Below are 7476 nucleotides of genomic sequence, written 5' to 3'. Positions count from 1 at the left end.
GCCACCATGCCCAGCTAATTTTTTGTATTTTTAGTAGAGACGGGGTTTCACCTTGTTGACCAGGATGGTCTCGATCTCTTGACCTCGTGATCCACCCGCCTCGGCCTCCCAAAGTGCTGGGATTACAGGCTTGAGCCACCACGCCCGGCCTAAGTCTCCTTCTTAAAGGGTGAATAGGAGCTGGGTGTCCCCATGGTGTGGGGACAGCTCTGTGCTTGCCCAGGAGTCACCACGTGCTCTTGATCAGCCATTCACCCACCCTTGCTCTTCTGGACGTCAGTCTTCCCATCTGTAAAGTGATGCTTGGGCCTCTGGTTCTGTGAAGCCTGCAGGTCTCCCTCTGGGTGGGCGGGACAAGGGGCACCTCTGCTGGCCCTCACCCACCCTGTGTCTCCGCAGCCAAGGCCGCCGCGATGCCGCACTTCCTGGACTGGTTCGTGCCGGTCTATTTGGTCATCTCCGTCCTCATTCTGGTGGGCTTCGGCGCCTGCATTTACTACTTCGAGCCGGGTCTGCAGGAGGCGCACAAGTGGCGCATGCAGCGCCCCCTGGTGGACCGCGACCTCCGCAAGACGCTGATGGTGCGCGACAACCTGGCCTTCGGCGGCCCCGAGGTCTGAGCCGACTCGCGAACGGGACCGGCGGGCAGCACTGGGTGCCTTCTCCCAGCCCTCCCAGCCCGCCCAGCCGGGAGACCCCCAAGGCAGAGGGAGGCCGGCCTCTTGGCCCTCTGGGCCATCCCTCTGCAGCCTGGGACTTCCCAACTGAGGCCCCAGGTGCTCTGGGAGGACGCTGGCAGTGGAGTTGGGGCACCCGGGTGCCTGGACGAGTTGCTGCTGCCGGCCCAGGGCTTGCTCTCCGTGTCAAGCCAACTCACTCGAGCCCACTCTCCCCAGCTCTGGGGCATCCTCTGCTGGACCCCAGTGCCTTTGCGCTGCGCAGCACTCTGCCCCCGACTAGAGTCAGGCATGACAATAGTTGCCTGTCGTGAGCCTCCCAAGCCCTCATTTCTTCGTGGAATACCTAGTTTCCCCACTCAGCTCCCCTGCCTCCACTCAATAGCACCAGCGCTGCAGCTTTAGGCAGCAGGCGTGGAAGCTAACCCCGGGAGAGAACCTAAGAACCTCGCTTGAAGGGATGCCAGCTTGGGCCAGCCCAGTCCCACTCCACAGGGCTCAGGCTTGGAACTGGTGAGGCTGTGTGGTGGGGACATGCAGAGGGGTAAGACCGTGGGGGAAGAGAGGGTTGGAGAGGAAAGAGAGAGAAAAAAAGTCTGGGGGAGTGGGCAAGCGTGGGGAGGTGATGAGATGTGTACATGTGAGAGAGCGTGGGGGCTCCAGGCAGGGTAAGAGGTGGTAGAAACAGGGCGAGCTCTGTGGGCCGTGTGAGGACTATCCATATGGGTCCTAACCCTCTCCCTCTGCTGGACTTTCCTAGCCCTTCCTCCTCCCCAAGACCGAGGTAGCTGGCAGGAACCCCTGCACTCCCTCCCCATCCTGTGCCACACTTCTGGGGCCAAGCCCAGCCCCCTTGAGCGAGGCCCTGCCAGATGCCATGCTCACCCTGGAGCCCTCCTCCTGTGTGGAGCCTGTGTCGTCCCACTTTGGACACAGATTGGCAACCTGTCTCACCTCACCCCGCCCCACTTTGCTGGGGCTTCCATCTTAATTTATTCCCAGTAATAAACCCTCCATGATGATCTCTGCAGAACTGTGTCTTTTCCTGAAAGGAGGATCATGTCTGTCAACTCACTGGGTTCTCATGAAAAATGTGACAGCTCCATAGTCCCCATGTTAGGGATGGGAACACCAAATCTCAGGGAAGGTAGGCTGGGGCTTCCTAAGAGCAGCAGTATTGACATTTTGGACCAGATCACTCTTGTTTGTAGAGGGCTGTGCTGCCCATTGGAGGATGTTTATCACCCCTGATCTCTACCCAGTAGATGCCAGTTGCACTTGCCCCCTCTTCTGTTAGGACAATTAAAAATGTTAACGGGGCTGGGCGTGGTGGTTAACGCCTGTATTCCCAGCACTTTGGGAGACCAAGGTGGGTGGATCACCTGAGGTCAGGAGTTCAAGACCAGCCTGACCAACATGAAAATGAAAAGAGTCCAATTCTTTTCAGCTGGAATGCAATGGCATGAGCTCGGCTCACTGCAACCTCTGCCTCCCAGGTTCAAGGGATCTCCTGCCTCAGCCTCCCAAGTAGCTGAGATTACAGGCACCTGTCACCAAACCCAGCTATTTTTTTAAATTTTAATGGAGGTGGAGTTTCAACATGATGGCCAGGCTGGTCTCAAACTCCTAACCTCAAGTGATCTGTCTGTCTTGGCCTCTCAAAGTGCTGGGATTACAGGCATGAGCCACTATGCCCGGCCAAACTGCCTTAATTTCTCAGAGAGTTAGGGGTGTGAGGCTGGGATTAGAAGCTCATTGCAGCTCCCATTCCTCAGGAAACTGTTTCCCAGCCATGGTCAGAGGCAGGACTGGAAAGGGCCCAAGCAGATCTAGTTAGGAGTGATCATTGCAAGGAACAGAAACCTGACTCACTTAGCTTGGACAACTAGGCCAGATACCATGAGGACACTGGGGTGTTCTGGCCCTTTAGGACAGGAAAGTAGTAGTGGACTTAGGACAACTAGAGCCAGGCATGCTGACCCTGTAGGATTCTTTCTCTTGTTAGTCACCACTATCACACCCTCAGCATGGAAAACATAGCGGCCAACTGCTGGCAAGTTCTGTATCTCACAGCTCCAGCCATGGGAATTATCTCACATGGGACAGTCCCTCGCTCTGTCCCCAGTGCAAATATCTCAGGAGTGGGATTCCTTGTCTCATTTTAGGTCAAGTGTCCATATTAGGGCAGTCATCCAGGGCTGAGGCAGTGTCCTGTGAATGGTCCAGTGTGGGTCATCTCAGAACAAGGCAGATCCCTTGGGATGTAGGGAGAGGAAAAGGCAGGTTTCAGGAGAAATGATGTAAACTCCCCCACCCCCGGCCTGACCTCAACGGAGTGTTTTGGAGGTAGATTAGTCTCGACTGGCTGAGCAAGGGAGGGCCTCTGTGCAATCTGGCCTGCAGCCAAGTTTGATTTGTCCTACATAGTGTTTTGAAAAAATGCAAATTAGTTGCCAACATTCACCAGCCAGGAGATTTCACACTAGACACTCCTTTTCTGACTCCTCCTTAAAAATAAAAATTCTAGCCACACAGAGTCTGAAGTGTAAATGAGCTTCACAGCCTAGGCAGGGAGGGTGTCGACTGTGACCCCCTCCCTGGCCTTGAGGACTTGCCTCTATTCAAGGGCTGCAACAAGATTTCTCACCCTAGGCTGCTGACAGAGCTGGGTCTCAGGGAGGGTGAGAGATTCATCTAAGCCCTCTGCTCTCCAACCTGGATCCTTTCCCAGACTTCTCCCCTGGGCTCATTATATAAATGTTTATTTACACCTGTTCTTCACCTAAAAGATTCAAGAAGGTTTCAGTTGAAGGAGTCACATAGCATGGAAGTAGGGAGGAAATATTTTAACTCTGACTCCTACTGTAATGCTATTATTATTACTTGTCTCTAAGCCTCCTGGCAGCCAGAGGGAAAGGGGAAACACAAAGAGATGGTTTTTTTTTTTTCTGTTTTAGAAATGGGGTCTCACTATGTTGCCCAGGCTGATCCTGAACTCCTGAGCTCAAGCAATCCTCCCCCCTCCCAAGGGATTATAGGTGTAAGCCACTAAGCCCAGCCCATTTTTTTCTTGTTATGTGATGGAAGAGATTCACTCTTCACAAAAGACAATTTTTTTCTGTTTTTGTTTTTTTTTAAGACACAGTTTTGCTCTTGTTGCCCAGGCTGGAGTTCAATTTGTGATCTCAACTCACTGCAACTTCCACCTCGCAGGTTCAAGCGATTCTCCTGCCAGTAGCTGGGATTACAGGCATGCACCACCATGCCCAACTAATTTAGTATTTTTAGTAGAGACGAAGTTTTGTCATGTTGGTCAGACTGGTCTCGAACTCCTGACCTCGGGTAGTCCACTCGCCTTGGCCTCCCAAGGTGCTGGGATTCCAGGCATGAGCCATGGCACCCAGCCTTTTTCTGGTTCTAAATATGAAAAAGAAGTGTCTCAGATGGGATAGTAAAAGCAACACAGGGGAGGGGAGGGAAGGTTTGACCCAGATGGCAGAGCCTACAGAAACAGGCCATTGCCTGTAGAGGCAGGATTTTTTTTCCATCTGCCAGGGCATGCCAGAGGACTGGGCTGGGAGCAATTCAAGGTCAGGCCCTGATAATAGTAAATCCTAAAAAAAACGTTGATTTAAATTGCACATCCTTGAGCAAGTTTCTTGAGCTCTAAGAAACACAACTGATTCGCCAAACATTTCTATGTCAGGCACGGAGAATCTCAGATGATTAAATCCCACACAAATGTCCCTGCCAGTGTCTGGCCTTGCACTCAGCTCCTGTCAGATTCTCCATAGAGCCTTGTTCATTTTCATATCATTCCTGCCCTACTACCATCACTGGGTGGTGGCGAATGTTGAAGGAGACAGTGGGGAAGAAAGCATAGTATAAACGCCATGTATCACGTAGCTGTCCTCTTGAACCCTGCAGAGACATGTCACATACCTAGGCCTGGCACCAAGAATGTAATGGCAAAGAAGATGTCCCTGCATCAGAAGAGCTCACAAATTGGAGGTTACAGAGGTATAAATAGACAAACATTTATTTATTTTTATTTTGAGATGGAGTCTCACTCTGTTGCTCAGGGACTGAGTGCAGTGGCGGGATCTCAGCTCACTGCAACATCTGCCTCCTGGGTTCAAGCGATTCTCCTACCTCAGCCTCCCGAGTAGCTAGGACTACAGGTGCACTGAAACTCCGTCTCCACTAAAAATACAAAAATTAGCCCGGCTAATTTTGTATTTTCAGTAGAGACGGGGTTCCACCAAATTGGCCAGAATGGTCTTGATCTCCTGACCTCAGGATCCACCCACCTCAGCCTCCCAAAGTGCTGGGATTACAGGCGTGAGCCACCTCACCCAGCCTATTTATTTTTTTTGAGAAGGAGTCTTACTCTGTTGCCCAGGCTAGAGTGTAGTGGTATGATCTCAGCTCACTACAACCTCCACCTCCCAGGTTCAAGTGATTCTCACGCCTCAGCCTCCCAAGAAGCTAGGACTACAAGCATGTGTCACCATGCCCAGCTCATTTTTGTATTTTTAATAGAGACAGGGTTTTACCATGTGGTTCAGGCTGGTCTCGAACTCCTGACCTCAAGCAATCTGTCCGCCTAGGCCTCTGGTATTACAGGTGTGAGCCACTGTGCCAGGCCAAAAGACACATCATAAAACTGTACTGCAGCAAGAGAAGTGCAGAACTAAAAATGGAACGGAAGAAGTACCTAACTCTTGGGGAAGGGGGTTGTCAAGGAAGGCTTCCTGGAGGATACGACTATTAATCTGGGTTCTGGAGGTGGAATAAGAGTTTTCTCTGCAAAGGGAAAAGAGGGCTGCAAGTGTTAAGCCATGGAGGCCAGAGACAACCTAGTCCTTTTTGAGGATTGTGAGTGGTGTGGCTGAAACACAGAATGCAAGTGAGCCAGTGGCAGGAGGGCAGGGGGATTGAGCAACCAGAAGGTGGCTTTTCAAGGAAGGCTTAGACCCAGGCAGAGAACCTGATGACCTTCCCATTACCACCTCCTCCAGGAAGCCTTCCCTGGCCCCACCAGAAGCTTTCCCCATTACAACGCTAATCTTGTGATTTTGTTCACATCAGTGGAGAGCAGTGACCACATCTTCTTATCTTGGCTTGCAGCCTGCCTGGCACTAGGCAGGGCCTCCTTGAAAGCTTGCTTATTGCAAGAATGGGGTTAGTTTCTTTGGAAGTCCTGCCAGGGGCTGCCTGTCTGCTTAGAGACCATGACTTCAGAAAGGCTTGGAAATTTCTTGGGCGTCAGGCTGTGTGCAGGTTTTTAAAATGCTTTGAGAGGTTTTGCATAGTCCTGGGAGCTTTCCCACCATCTGGGAGCTGTCAGGATGGGGAAGGGCAGGTGTGTCAGGGTTTGACCCAGAACAGGAGGACAGGAGGCGGGAATGTGCAGGGTCCCTGAGTAGGAATGGCTGCAATGTTCGGACTCCAGGCCTGGAGGGTGGCACAGGCTCGTCATTGTTCTGCCCCCTCAGTTCTCCACACTGGCTGAGCTGGAAGGGCTACAGAAGGCCGAGAGACCAGCTTTGGGAAAAGGGCAAAGACTTCAGGCTCCCTCAAAAGACTATGACAGTCTCAGTCAACCACCCTTATAGAGAACCCCTGGCAGACAGAGTTTTTTTCTCCCACCCTTATAAGGTGTGAGGGGCTCAGTATTTGGAGTCTGGTGACCTGGGTGTCCAGGTACTGATTGACTGTGTGAATCTTGGCAAGTCCACTTCCTTCTATTTCTGCAGCTATAAACAGCTGGAACTGATGAGGAAGTCCGAGGAAATCATGGAGGGTACATAAAAAAGGAAATCGGAGTGCCAAGGCAACAATTTGAATGGCTAACATGGACTGAGCTCATGGACTAGCTATTCCCCATTGCATTTTTTGTTTGTTGTTTTGAGACGGAGTTTCACTCTTTCGCCCACGCTGGAGTGAAGTGGTGCAATCTTGGCTCACTGCAACCTCCCCACCTCGGTTCAAGCAACTCTTCTGCATCAGCCTCCCGAGTAGCTGGGATTATAGGCACCTACCACCATGCCCAGGCAGTTTTTGTATTTTTAGTAGAGATGGGTTTTTGCCATGTTGCCTAGGCTGGTCTCGAACTGCTGACTTCAGGTGATCTGCCTGCCTCAGCCTTCCAAAGTGCTAGGATTACAGGTGTGAACCACCATGCCTGGCCCCCGCTGTATTTTGTGTGTGTGTGTGTGTGTGTGTGTGTGTGTGTGTGTGTGTATGTGTGTGTGAGACAATTTAGCTCTTGTCGCCCAGGCTGGAGTACAATGGCATGATTTCAGCTCACTGCAACCTCCCCAATTCTGTTCAAGTGATTCTCCTGCCTCAGTCTCCTGAGTAGCTGCGATTATAGGTGCCCACCACCATGTCCGGCTAATTTTTGTATTTTTAGTAGAGACACGGTTTTGCCATGTTGTTGGTCAGGCTGCCTGGAACTCCTGACCTCAGGTGTTCCACCCACCTCAACCTCCCAAAGTGCTGGGATTACAGGCGTGAGCCACTGTGCCCTGTCCTATTGCATTCTTATAGCAACTGTGCAAGTGGGTCCTCACTACTGTTCACCAAAAGTTTCTGGCTCTCCCACTGTCAGCACATGGTAGGATTAAACTTCCCTGCTTCCTTGTGATGGGTGAGGCCTTAGGACTAGTTCTGGCCAATTAGTTGTAATTAGAAGTGAGTACAGACTGAAGCATTTAATGACTAGCCCACAATTTGTCATTCCCTCCTTCTCTCTGCCATGACTAGCTATGCACTAGAAGGCCGCCTGGTCCCA

The 7476-nt window shown here is 51.6% G+C and overlaps 1 long non-coding RNA gene across 1 annotated transcript in view; it reads left to right on the top strand.

The window, feature by feature from the left end:
- Positions 1-1707, top strand: part of LOC119468462 — a 4142-nt gene extending 2435 nt beyond the window's left edge. Inside the window, exon 2 of the long non-coding RNA XR_005197146.1 lies at positions 400-1707. This is a non-coding gene — a long non-coding RNA (uncharacterized LOC119468462). The remainder of the gene's footprint in view (positions 1-399) is intronic.
- The last annotated feature ends 5769 nt before the right edge of the window (positions 1708-7476 follow it).

Source organism: Cebus imitator, unplaced genomic scaffold (assembly GCF_001604975.1).
Source record: "Cebus imitator isolate Cc_AM_T3 unplaced genomic scaffold, Cebus_imitator-1.0 Scaffold435, whole genome shotgun sequence".
Lineage (NCBI taxonomy): Eukaryota > Metazoa > Chordata > Mammalia > Primates > Cebidae > Cebus > Cebus imitator.
Note: the sequence above shows the minus strand (reverse complement) of the source record. Positions and strands in the feature narration are given on the sequence as shown.